Raw genomic sequence first — 12,219 nt, 5'->3', positions numbered from 1 at the left:
AGGTAGAGCCATGTGGCCTCCTCCCTGAGGATTATGGGACGAGTGCTCTAATTCCACCTACTCTGGATCCCATTTCCAGAAGCTTCCTCCGTGCTTGTTGAAGTCACCGCCGCTAACTATGGCTGTCACCCTGCCTCTTCCTTCAGCTTCACGGCAGCACTGGGCACAGCTGGCCTGCCTCTCCCCTCATGCTCCAGTCCTGTGACATCACCCTCGACTGGCTTTCCCACACGCTCTTCCAGCTCTTCTGCTGCTCTCCTTCCTCCAAGCAAGCATTTAATATTGAAACGTAGTTCTAGGTCTTTCCTACCGGGACTCTCAACGGGACATCTACAAATCCTGACGTCAACAGTGTCACACTGATGAGTCCAGTTGTTTCCACAGCAGCTTCATTTCTACATCCAATCCAAACACCACGTGGCCAGAAGACAACCTCATCTTCTGCCATATCCTTTTCCTCCCAAGTGCAGTAAATGAAAACTCCAACCTTCACCCAAGTGTTGGAACTCAAAATGTAAGGCTGCCTGGGCTGACAATGCTCGCTCCAAGAGCCAAAGAGAAGCTAACGAAAACCCCGATACTAGGCATGAGAAGCCCTCTGTTGAGTTGTTAGTCATGGCTATCCAAGAGACTCCCCAAACATTACAGACTATTGCTGTTGCCCTTGGTTTCCCTCCAGAGGTGGAAGGTAAGTCCCTATTGATGAAGAACCCATGTACTTCCGACGCAGTGCCCAGACCTGAATGCTCCTTCCCTGACGACTAGCTCTCATGGTACCTGAAGGTACCACCCAAGATTCCAAAGAGGGAAGCAATCCACAGCCTTACCCAGCTCTGACAACTGTCGACAATAACAATGACCAGCATGGCATAACCCTCAAGGTGCAGTGATGGCACACATTTCCTGGCAGTAACCATTAGTTCTTTAGTTGGACTTAGAGCCAGTCAAGAAGAGGGAAGCCATGAGTGATGCTGGAAACCTGGTAGCCACCTACCCAGGGCTAATAAAGTCATAGATGTTAGAGAAGAACTTTCCACCACTACTTTACTAAGGCAGCATAATCCCTAACTACACTGCAAATGTTTGTCCTTACACCTACAGACAAGTATAGCCTTCACCCCTCATCAAGAAGACATCTTTTTTTTTTTAAAACAGAGATTATTACAGAATACCACAACCAATCAAATGCAGAGTTGCAGAACCCAGTCCCAATGGATACATCCATAAAACAACTCCTGAACCCAAGGCTTGGGAACATGGCCGAAAGGGGTCAGAAAGACTAAGGGCCAAAAGATCAATGACTTTGCTCTGAGGCTTTGCCGTCTAGTAGAATAAGAAGCTACACCCTGAAAGCCTCACCAGCACGACCACATAAACATGCTGTGAACAAGGACAACAACAATGAACGTGACAGAGTGGACGATGGAAAGACCATGAGGTCTCGACTCTACACAAAGACCTACAGGCGGCTAAGGAATGCTGAGAGTGGGAGAACCAGTCTCCCCCAGGGAAGAGCACACCAGTTGGATATCCGATACCAAATGGTCAGTCTAGAAATACACTTAAACCTCACACCGTGCAGACGGAGCAGGTTATATTTAGGAATATACATATGAGTGTGTGTATTATGCACATAGATATATAACAACGGTTAAAAGAGCCCATGGGTTTGAGAGACAGCAAAGACAGTGACATGGGATGGCTGGAGGGAGAAAAGGATGGGAGGAAATGATATCATTATATCTCAAAAATACAGTATTGTAGAACGTAAGGACTCATCTGCAGACGGCCCTGCTCCCAACTCCACACCGATACATCAGCACACACGCACCCTCTTTCCCTCTGCATCATTTCTGCTGCCTCCCAGCCCGACACCGGTGGGCTGAGCTCCGGAAATCATCTCATGAACTCGCCACCCTCAGAGCACAGCGCCTCCCTGTCATTGGTTCCTCGAGTCCTCAGAGAGGACTTCCTGCATCCCCGTTGGACTCACTCCCTCGCTTTACCGCATTTTAAACCCTCTTACTAAATAATTGATCTGTTTTTTTCCTGCCACGTCCCAGCAGAAAATAAACCATAAGAGTGAGACTTTTGTAGCCCTCAACACCTACCACAGAATCGGGAATTCAGAAATACATAATGATTAAAATTCGCATGTATGCATAGCTAAAAAGGGGCCTCTGTTCCCATAGAAAACGCAGTTTATAGGAAGGAAGAGGACGCAGAGGACTTTATTGAGGACAAAACCAGAATGCCTTGGCTCAGCAGATGGCTCATTCACAGGCACCATCACCCCGGTTATCATGAAGCCCCTCCTTCAGAAAACTACAGACTCTCTTTCGAATGTCCTCATCAGTGAGCAAACTGTCGATGGTCCGATACACAGAAGGAGAGAGCCGCGCACCCCCATGCTCCACGGAGACCTGTTTTGCAGACTTGAGAGGGATGACAGGCAGGCCCCTTTGCCAGGGTGTTCTATTCTTTTGTGCCTTTCCCCAACCTCGTTGCACATGTCTTCAGAAAGTTTATAACATCGTCATCCCCGTGGGGTTTTTTTTGTTTTTGTTTTTTCTTTTTTTTCGGAGCTGGGGACCGAACCCAGGGCCTTGCGCTTGCTAGGCAAGCGCTCTACCACTGAGCTAAATCCCCAACCCCTCATCCCCGTGTTTTTAAACAAAATTTCACTCGTTTGATTTTACCAATGAAGACGTGGGAACAAGATGCTGGGGTGAAAAACCTGCTCGGTCAGAGGAGCAGAGAAAGCACCTGGCTGACTTCCTCTTCAGCTGATGTCCCAGCAGCAATGACCCTCTCACACACTGTCTCAAAAAAAAACTCCTTCTGACTGTCCCGCCTTTCTACTTCCTGTGTGTCTCTCTCTCCATCCTCCCGACCCTCTCTTACTCTCTATGGTTTTTCTTAATAATCCTATGTTCTTTCCCTGTCAACTGGTGGCTTGCTCTGGCCTACGGTTGACTTTATTTAATCCTGTTTACAACATTCAAGCAGGAAGCTCTTGGATTAAAGGTGTGTGCTTAGACTGAACCGCACTATAACTGAAGTGGGGAAACAAACGGGTTTTCCAGTAAATAACACAATCTCAGGGTTCACAGTGTGATCAAATATTCTGTAACACCCCCAAGCTTCCTTCTCTGTCACCTCAAAGCTACTTTCTAGCTCTCCCAACCACAGAGTGACCCTGGGTGACCAGAGGTACGTGACCTTGCCATGTACATATTCATCCTTTGGGTTGCATTCATAGTCACCCTGAGATGCAAATCTCGCATCTCGAAGAGAAGGAAACCGAGAAACAAATCGAGTATGACGTGCACAAAGTCACACGGTGACAGGGCTGAAGCACAACCAGGGACCCTGAACACTGGAAAACATAATAATAATCCACACTCTGCTTTTTAGCCTGGTATGTTCACGCGTTTGTTTGAGGCAGGCTCTCATAGAGCCCAGGCTAGCCCCAAATGTACAGTGTACCAAGGTAAACTCCTGCCTCTGCAACTTTCACTCCCCAGGGCTGGGATTGCAGACTTGTCCTGGGCCAGCATGCTGGGCTCAAACAGACTCCAGCATTTTGCAGATATCAGCTGCTATATTTTGCTTCTCAGTTTGTGAGGCACTGTTCATACTTCTGTTAAATAAAATATGAGACCCAGTTGGATATTCCCCAAATCTCCCAGGCCTCTGTGAATGTCTCTGCATAACCTTTGGGAGGACTGCCACTGCGAGTTTGGTATCTCTACATAAAAAAGCATTCTTAAAAAATGTGTGTTTGTGTGTGTGTGTGTGTGTGTGTGTGTGTGTGTGTGTGTGTGTGCAGATGACCATGGAGACCAGAAGAGGGCAGTAGATCTCCCTGAGCTTGAGTTACCAGCAGCTGTGAGTGTGGGGTGGGTGCTGAAATCCAAGCTATGCACTTCTGGGGGAGCGAGCAGGGGCTCCTAGCCACATCTCTCCAACACCACCCATATTTGTCTACATATTTTATTTATATTTTTAGTGTGTGTGTGTGTGTGTGCACGCGCACACACACACGCATGTGTGCACACATGTGTACACGTATGAGTGTAGAGATCAGAGGACAGCTCTTGAAAGTGGGTTTCTCCCCTTCCACCATGTGAGTCCTGGGTTTAAACTTGCATCAGGCTTAAAAGCAATCACCTTTACCCACTGAGCCCTCCTCATAGCTTTGCACGGTTACAGTGCATGTGTGCATCCAGAAACAGTGTGTGGAGTCATCTCATGGCTTTTCAAACTGGACGTAAATACCATTGTGCCATCCAGGTCCAGCAAGTTGCTATTGCACTCTTGAGGCTGTGCCCTGGTAGTAAGTGCAAGGTTGGTTCATTCACTGCGACGTCTCAGATGTCATGATTCATTTCTCTTTACCGGTGGCTGCTTTTCTTTCCACGGTTTTGACTGTCACAGCCCTGAAGGGTTTGGGGGACACAGCCTCCCTGTTTCCCCATCAATAAGTTCATTCCGCCCACCCACCCCCCAGCATATGCTGTCTTTGACAACACTGCTGTGTCTTCTAGCATCTCTGGCAAGCTGGCCGGGGGAACGGGAGCCGCTAGGCTGCAGCTTTACTAGACATTGCCAATTTGCTCTCTGAAAGTGCTTGCACCAATTTACACTCCGGTCCAGCTCAACGACCTTCCCGCCGTGCCAAGCTGCTGCCGCATTCTGCTCTCAATTCTTATAATTTATGAAAGGAAAATATAAAAGAGGCGCTATTACCTTATTAAAAACTCCAGCTTCCTTTCCCCCTGCAGAAAGGAGAGGAGAGAGAAGGGTGATTGCAGATTGGATTGGCACACATTCATCAACTTTATAATAGTGTCGGCTTGGAATTCGGGTCTCCTGAGGGGAGAGTACAGCCACTGGAAACAAGAGACACTTTCACCACAGCCTTCTCCAGGAACGCAGGTATAATTTACTCCAAGGTACAAAAAAAAAGGAAAGAAAAAAAAAGCGTTTGCACTTACAGCCTCCCTGGTTCCAATCAGGAACATGAAGGAAAGCGCCAAGACACCAGAGAATAAGCCAGCTCTCATAAACCTTCCAGCCAAGGGTTGCAAGCTCTGGCAGGTAGAATCAGGACTGGTAATGAACCAGAGTGCTTAGGCGGCACCGTCTCTGAGATCTGAACAGTGACTGGTGACCTCGTCCCCCTCCCAAGTTGCCCTCTTTACCACACAGATGACTCTCCTCCATCTCAAAGCGCTCTGCCCCAGGGCTGCCCCAGGCTTCGTGGAATCTTCTCCTGGGATTTTATTTCAGAGGGCGCTTCTAGTCTGAAATCCTTTTTTCCCCCTGCTCCTTTAGAGCCTGTGACAAGGTCACCCCACAATTCTTAGTCTGTCATCCTGCATCCAGACTTGCAAGAGACTCCTGCCAACGTCCACGGTCCCCAGAACAAGGGTTCCATCTTCCTCACCGTAGTACCCTACCTTGTGTACCCGCCGTTTGATTCCGGGAGGAAGGAAGGCAGGCAAACAGCTGTTCCGCAACAGTTCCGGGGGTTGACTGTGCACCCCGTCCGACCCTCTCTCTCCCTTAGCAGGTTGTAAGGGGTAGTGATTCCCTGGCTGTCTCTCGGCTGGGCTGCGTGTTCCTGGGGCAGGCGCCATGCTGTGTTCGAGGGCTTGTTGGTGGTCAGTGGGTGGCACAGTAGATATGGACTAGATTGGGCAGCCCTGAAACTTTTACCTGCATCTCCGTATCCTACGCAGCCTCTGGTGTCTAATTAGCTGTAGGTATCTCATTATTGTTAACGAAGAATGGAAGAATTCGCTCATTAGAGGTTGGGGCAGAAGGAAAAAACCAGAAAGATCCTGCTGATGCCCCTCCATGAAGACTGACCAAAGAGAGCCCGGAGGGGGAAATAAAGAGACCTGTTTTAATTGGAAGGCTTTCCCCCTCCGTTTTCTTCTTCGGGTTTTTAAGTTCTGACTTGGATCCTAGAAATTACAACCTCTTCCAGCGTTGCCCCTGCGGTTGGAAAAATTGCTCATTTCACTTTTTAAACAAACAATGGAAAGTTCCTTTGAAAGGAAAAAAAAATCTTATTAGCCCAAGTCCAAAGAGATCTGCTGAGGCTCTCAACCAGATCCAGAGAGGTTGCCCACCGCCATGGCTGAGACGGTCCCCATGGACAGCTTCAAGACAGAACCCGTGGGACTCCTTATCCCTTGGGCGGGCTTGCTTCCCAAAAGAGCCCGCCCCTCCTGCTTGGAGCCGGGGTCTACTGAAGACCTCACAGGCAACTAACTCGCAGGAGGAAATCACTCAGACATGAAAGGCCGGGAATATCCTCTCCCCAAATAAACAGCCCGAGGTCACTGCAAAGGGAAGCAGGTCCCATCAGACAAAGCCACAAATTAAGATCACAAGACGCTGAGCTCTGGGTGTGGGCTCTGTCTTTAAAATATCTTCCAAGAAGCTGCCCCTAAGGGCCACCCGGTCATGCTACGGTCCCCTGCTAGTGGGGCCTCAAGTGGCATGCACATCTGTGTTGTCATCGGGCGGACGAGCCTGAGCAGGTTGGGAGGGTGGGAACATAAGGGGCCATAGTTTAGGATCATTAATATCTGAGGGGCACTGTGGGATGGGAGAGACAGAGAGCGCTTCAGGGTTTGGGGATCACAAGACAAGGGAAAGAGGCCTAGAGGCCCAGCTAGCTCTGTCCCTGTCCTCCACGATCAAGGCTAGGGGAGGACACCCGGTTTGTTGCAGAGGACTCGAAGTTCTTCAGTAGCAGCCGCAGGCATAGCAGAGACCGTTCTTCCTTCCCCGTCTTCACACACCCTGACACAGGCTGGCAGTTGGCTGTGTGGTGGGTCTGGGGCTTGGGCACTCTCTCCTGTTCATCTTGAAGAGTGAAAGGAGCTGGGAGATATACCATTGCCTTCCAGGCTTACCTGGTCTTGCTCAGGTGTGAGCAGACGAGGGTTGCCGGAGAGGGTGTGAACTGGTCCAACCACAGCAAAACATCGCCAGCACTATTTAAAGGGAGCGCAGCATGAGTTCCCCCAAGTGCAGGCAATGCTTCTTCCACAGTTCGGTAGGGAGATGTGTGCCAAGTGATTTGGAACAGAGAGGAGATGAGTGTGTCCAGACAGGCAGCTCTAGGTCAGACCTCGTGGGGGACAGCTGAGAGGCAATTGGAGGGTCTGGAGGGCTTTGCATGTTTACTTCAGAAAATGAGAAATTATTGAAACAAATGGGACAGCCATTCAGCTTAAAAAGCTAGAGGTCAGAGGAGAGGGCTCGGACGGTAAAGCACACGACAGTGTTTGGATCCTCAGAACTTACACAGAAGGATGGCATGGTCACATGGTCCTGTGACTGCAACATGGTGGGGGCGGGGTTGCATGCGGGTTCCAGAAGCCTGCTAGCTAGCCAGCAATGAGCCAATCAGTGAATGACAGGTTCAGAAAGAGACCCTGTCTCAAAAGACAAGGTGAAAAGTGAAACATGGCTGAGGGAAACAGTCAGTGTCAGCTCCTGATCTTCACATGTGCGTGTGTGCACATGTTAAAATTCCCATTTTGGTTGGTTACACAAACATCAGTAAGTACACTATGAAAAAAAAAAAAGTTAAAAAAGAAGCTATGCTCCGCGACACACTCAACGTGTCCCAGCACTTGGGAGATTGAAGCAGTAGTTAAATTATTTTAAGTTGAAAAATAGTAAGCCCAAAAAAAGGAGAAGGAAGGAAATAATGAGACGAAAGGCAGACATTAGTTACTAGACTTAGAGAGAAAAGCTAGTCCTTTGTATAGGGAAAGCTGTGAGAGCCATGGAGAAGGTAGGGAAGAAAGGGGAATGTCCACAGTCGAGACAGAGCAGAGAATGATGTCATGGACAACCTTATAGTGACACACTTCAGATCAGAGAGAAATGAAAATGGTAGATTCTAAGGAAAGCACGGCTTCCACAAGTTCCACAAGCACAGAGCATGACACAATTACTAAGCTATAGCATGGGTCAGATATTAACAGGAAACCCCACCACCCGGGGGCAGGAGGGCTTTAGAGCAGCGGACATGGTGGCAAGTGCCAATGATCCCAGCATCCAGGAGATAGACACAGAGGGCCATCCTCAGTGACATAAAGAGATTGAGGATAGCCTGGGCTACATGGGATGGGGGAAGACACACACACACACACACACACACAGGGGGGGGTGTTAAACAGTTGAGAATTCTAGTATAAACCAAGAAATGGGGTGAAAAGGGAGTATTTGCTTCTCTCCAAGGAGACAAAAGAAGTCACTGAGGTGGTTTGAATGAAAATGATCACATGTGACGATGCCTGCATCGTCAGGACACTGAGAACAGGGCGCAGGCCTGTGAGATTTCAAAAGAAACACACAGATTCGGGTCACTCATGTTTCAAGAAAATGAATGCCAAAGCTTTTACTGGGTACACAGAATATATACCCCAACCACTGAGTAGAAGCACAATGGAGAAACAAATTTACATTCTCAGCAGGGAGAATGAAGATCAAAAGATCTAGTGTTCAGGTGTTAGCACACCCTGTGGTGGGACAGGAAGGCCAGGATGTTCCTTCAGGGGAACAAAGGCTTTCACACGCCATCAGCAAGGCTCAGCAGGGAGCAAACACTGACAGAGTCCAGGAGGGTCCAACAACATATATTCATATATTTGATCACTTAGTCCCCAGCCAGAGGAGATGTGTCACTAGGGATGGGCTTTGAGATTGCAGAAGTTCTCTCTCTCTCTCTCTCTCTCTCTCTCTCTTTCTCTCTCTCTCTGCCTTCCGCTTGTGGATGGAAATGTGAACTCTTAGCTACTGCCTGACACCTTGATCTCGGTGCCTGCACAGCAATAGGAAAACAATGAAAAGCCAGACAGGCACCGAAGTTGAATAGGACAGCCCAAGGGAGAGAAGTCTAGGCCGGCCTCATTGCTAAGCATAAATCCTAGAGTCTGAACAACAATGTATACTGTCTCATGGTTTCTACTGCTGTGAAGAGACACCATGACCACAACAACTCTTATAGAGAAAAGCATTTCATTGGGGCTGGCTTACAGTTTCAGGGGTTCAGTCCATTATCAACATAACGGGAAGCCTGGCAGCGTCCAGGCAGACACAGTCATGACGGTTTGCATACGCTTGGCCCAGGGAGTGGCACTCTTAGAAGGTGTGGCCTTGTTGGAGGAAGTGTGTCACTGTGGGATGGGCTTGGAGACCCTCCTCCTAGCTGCCTGAGGGTGCTCAGTCTGTTCCTGGCTTCCTTCAGGTGAAGATGTAGAACTCAGCTCCTCCTACACCATGCCTGCCTGGATGCTGCCATGCTCCCGCCTTGATGATAATGGACTGAACCTCTGATCCTGTAAGCCAGCCCCAGTTAATTATTGTCCTTTATAAAACTTACAGTGGTCATGGTGTCTGTTCACAGCAATAAGACCTTAACTAAGACACTCCCTATGGGTAAAACATTCACACCCATGAGTCTATGGGGGGCCATTTCGATTCAAACTATCACAGATTTCTCATTAGCAACAACCTTAAAAACACAACACATTCCTATCAAGTGGGAAACTCTTAGTCACATGATCCTATTAACCAAATAGAGAAGAAAACCCATTACGGTCGTTTCATTGCTTCTCAAAGCAACAGATTACTTAAAGTCCACCAGGGTAGGCCCCAGCTCTCTCAGAGGGACTACTGGCAATTAAATGTTGCTGGGGTGGGGTTGGGGTGGCAAGTTGTTCTTCAGTGGTATAGCCAGAGACAAGCTGCCCTTTGCTTCAGGCTGTAATCTCCCATCCAAGCTTACACAAGTCACTCATAGTGAACTCAGTGGACCACACACAAAACCATAGGAAAGCAAGAGAGAGGCTTGAGAAGAAAGATGCCCAAGGGGAGATGGGGATAAGAGAGGGAGTCAGGGCCAGGCATGGGAGAAGGGAGATGACCAAAACTTGTCAAACAAATATACAGAACTGTCAAACAACAACAACAGATAGGTTCAAAATTTTAAAAAAAGGCAAAAAAGTGACAAGATTTTAAACATTCTAAATTGAGAAGGCAAAAGGTATTTGCAGAACGAGAATGTCCCTGATTCTGATAGAGTGTCTAGAAGCTGCTCTGAAGTAGATGTCGTCCTTGGAACCCAAAACCTGTGGATACACAGCTCCCATGGCTGGTCACTGCTACCCTGTTCATCTCCCATGGTCAAGAAGAGAAATACGGGGTCAGGGTTAAGCAGAAACACTGTTTTTCATTATTTGCAAATGGTTTTGGCTTTCTACTGAAAGCCCCAAATAATCCAAATTAGTCACGTTTTACCATTAATGCAACGGATTTCAAAGAATAAGAGGCAACTCCCTTTTTATACACCAGGAGCTGCACAGTTCAGTTCTTAAATGCCACTTACAGAACAAACAACACACATCCTAGACATAAATCTGCCAGAGTTCTGAGTCCTCTGTAGATAACATTACAATCAGATAGAGGGAGATACAAAGAGACATGATTAACTTATCAGGCCCAATTAACTGGAATACAAGTGCTTGGATATCCATGGTGTAGAGGTGTCAGTATTTTCCCATCGATGCACTATATTCTTATTAGATGTCTCATCTCAGCCCCACTCTGATTCAGAGATGAATTTTAGAATAAGCTGACTCTAAAATTTAGATGCAAGAACAAAAGGCCAAGATCGTCTGAGGAAAGGGGTCAAGGAGGAGGGGCATTTCCCACTAAACATCCAAACTGTCAAATTAGAGCGACACAGTACAGTCACAATGAGGGAGCAACAAGACCAGAGGGACCGCACGACGAGCCTAGAACAGAGCATGCCTCCCAGGGTTGATGTATTTGTTTGTCTGTGCTGGGGTAAAAATAACATAAGATCCTTGCCCCTCATATCCCCCCTCCTTGAAAACAAAACCACCAACTTCAATACATTAAACACTAGTAAATGACAACTTGACATCTTTGAGAGCGCAGTGGAGACAGATGCCACTGTGCTCTCAGAGCAGAGACAGAATGCTTTGAAGAAAGGAGAGGATAAACTATAAAGAAATAACGTTGACCGACCTATTCCATTAAAACTGCATTATAGTAAAGATATCGCACCCCACCAGGGAGCAATGGGCTACGGGCTCATGGAATCACGTGGCTGTCTCTCAAAACACAGCACTGCATAAAAATATGAAACAGAACGGACATGATAGCAGATTTCAATGTACGTGAATTCAAGGCGCATATACAGAAAGCACGTCAGACTTTACAAGAGTTCAATCAACTGAAGGATGTGTTCGTCTGACACACAAGAATCGGTTCCAACTGAAAGCGCAGCAGAGAGAAGAGGAGGGGAGGAATCAGAGAGAGAGAAGGGCTTGCCCAGGCTGGGGTAGAAACGGACCATGAGCCGAGAAATTCGGTGACCTTTACTCAGTCCCACAAAAGGATAAGTGGAAGCCATGTGTGTTCCCTCAGCTATGAACTCCTGAGTTGAAATAAAGGCATATGATCTGTCTTGGCCAGCCTGAAACGAGCGTGTCTTAGGAAGGGCAAGGAATCACAGCCCATGTCAGCCATCCTGGTTAATCACACCTGACTTTCTCCCACACGGACCACATCCAGGCTAACTGAGGGGCTCATTCTGTGCCCGATCCGGTCCACTGAGTGGAACCAAAGAAACTTCTTTCTGCAGCAGACAGAGGTCATTACAGCAAAATTGCAGAGAGCAACTGAGCATGGGGTACCCGGTTCCAGCTGATCCATCTACAACACAAACTGTGCACCTAAGGCTCAGGACACATTATAGGAGAGACGGTGGGAAGATGGTAAGAAGCAGAGAGCCAGGGCATCTGCGGTGAGACTGTCTCTCTATATATAACAGGGACGCTGCAACCATGAGATCTCCATATGGTTGCCTAAACAATATTATAACAATGAGACCAGCAGTTGACATGACAGTGAGCATGGAACTAGTGTCTACCCCTGGATGAAGAGACACACACAGTTATGACTGTTAAGAGAGGGAGAATTGCTCTGTCTAAGGGATAAGCCCCTTAGTTGGTTATTCAACATTAAGTGATCAGTCCTAAATCATGGATATAAAACTATCACTAAATGGACCCAGACAGTTCTATTTACAGATGCAACAATAATAACAAAAAGAAAAGAGACTGTGAATTCGAAAGGAGGCATGGGGAAGAGTTG

Source organism: Rattus norvegicus, chromosome 9, assembly GCF_036323735.1.
Source record: "Rattus norvegicus strain BN/NHsdMcwi chromosome 9, GRCr8, whole genome shotgun sequence".
In the NCBI taxonomy this organism is placed as follows: Eukaryota; Metazoa; Chordata; class Mammalia; order Rodentia; family Muridae; genus Rattus; species Rattus norvegicus.
This window is presented reverse-complemented; position numbering follows the sequence as displayed.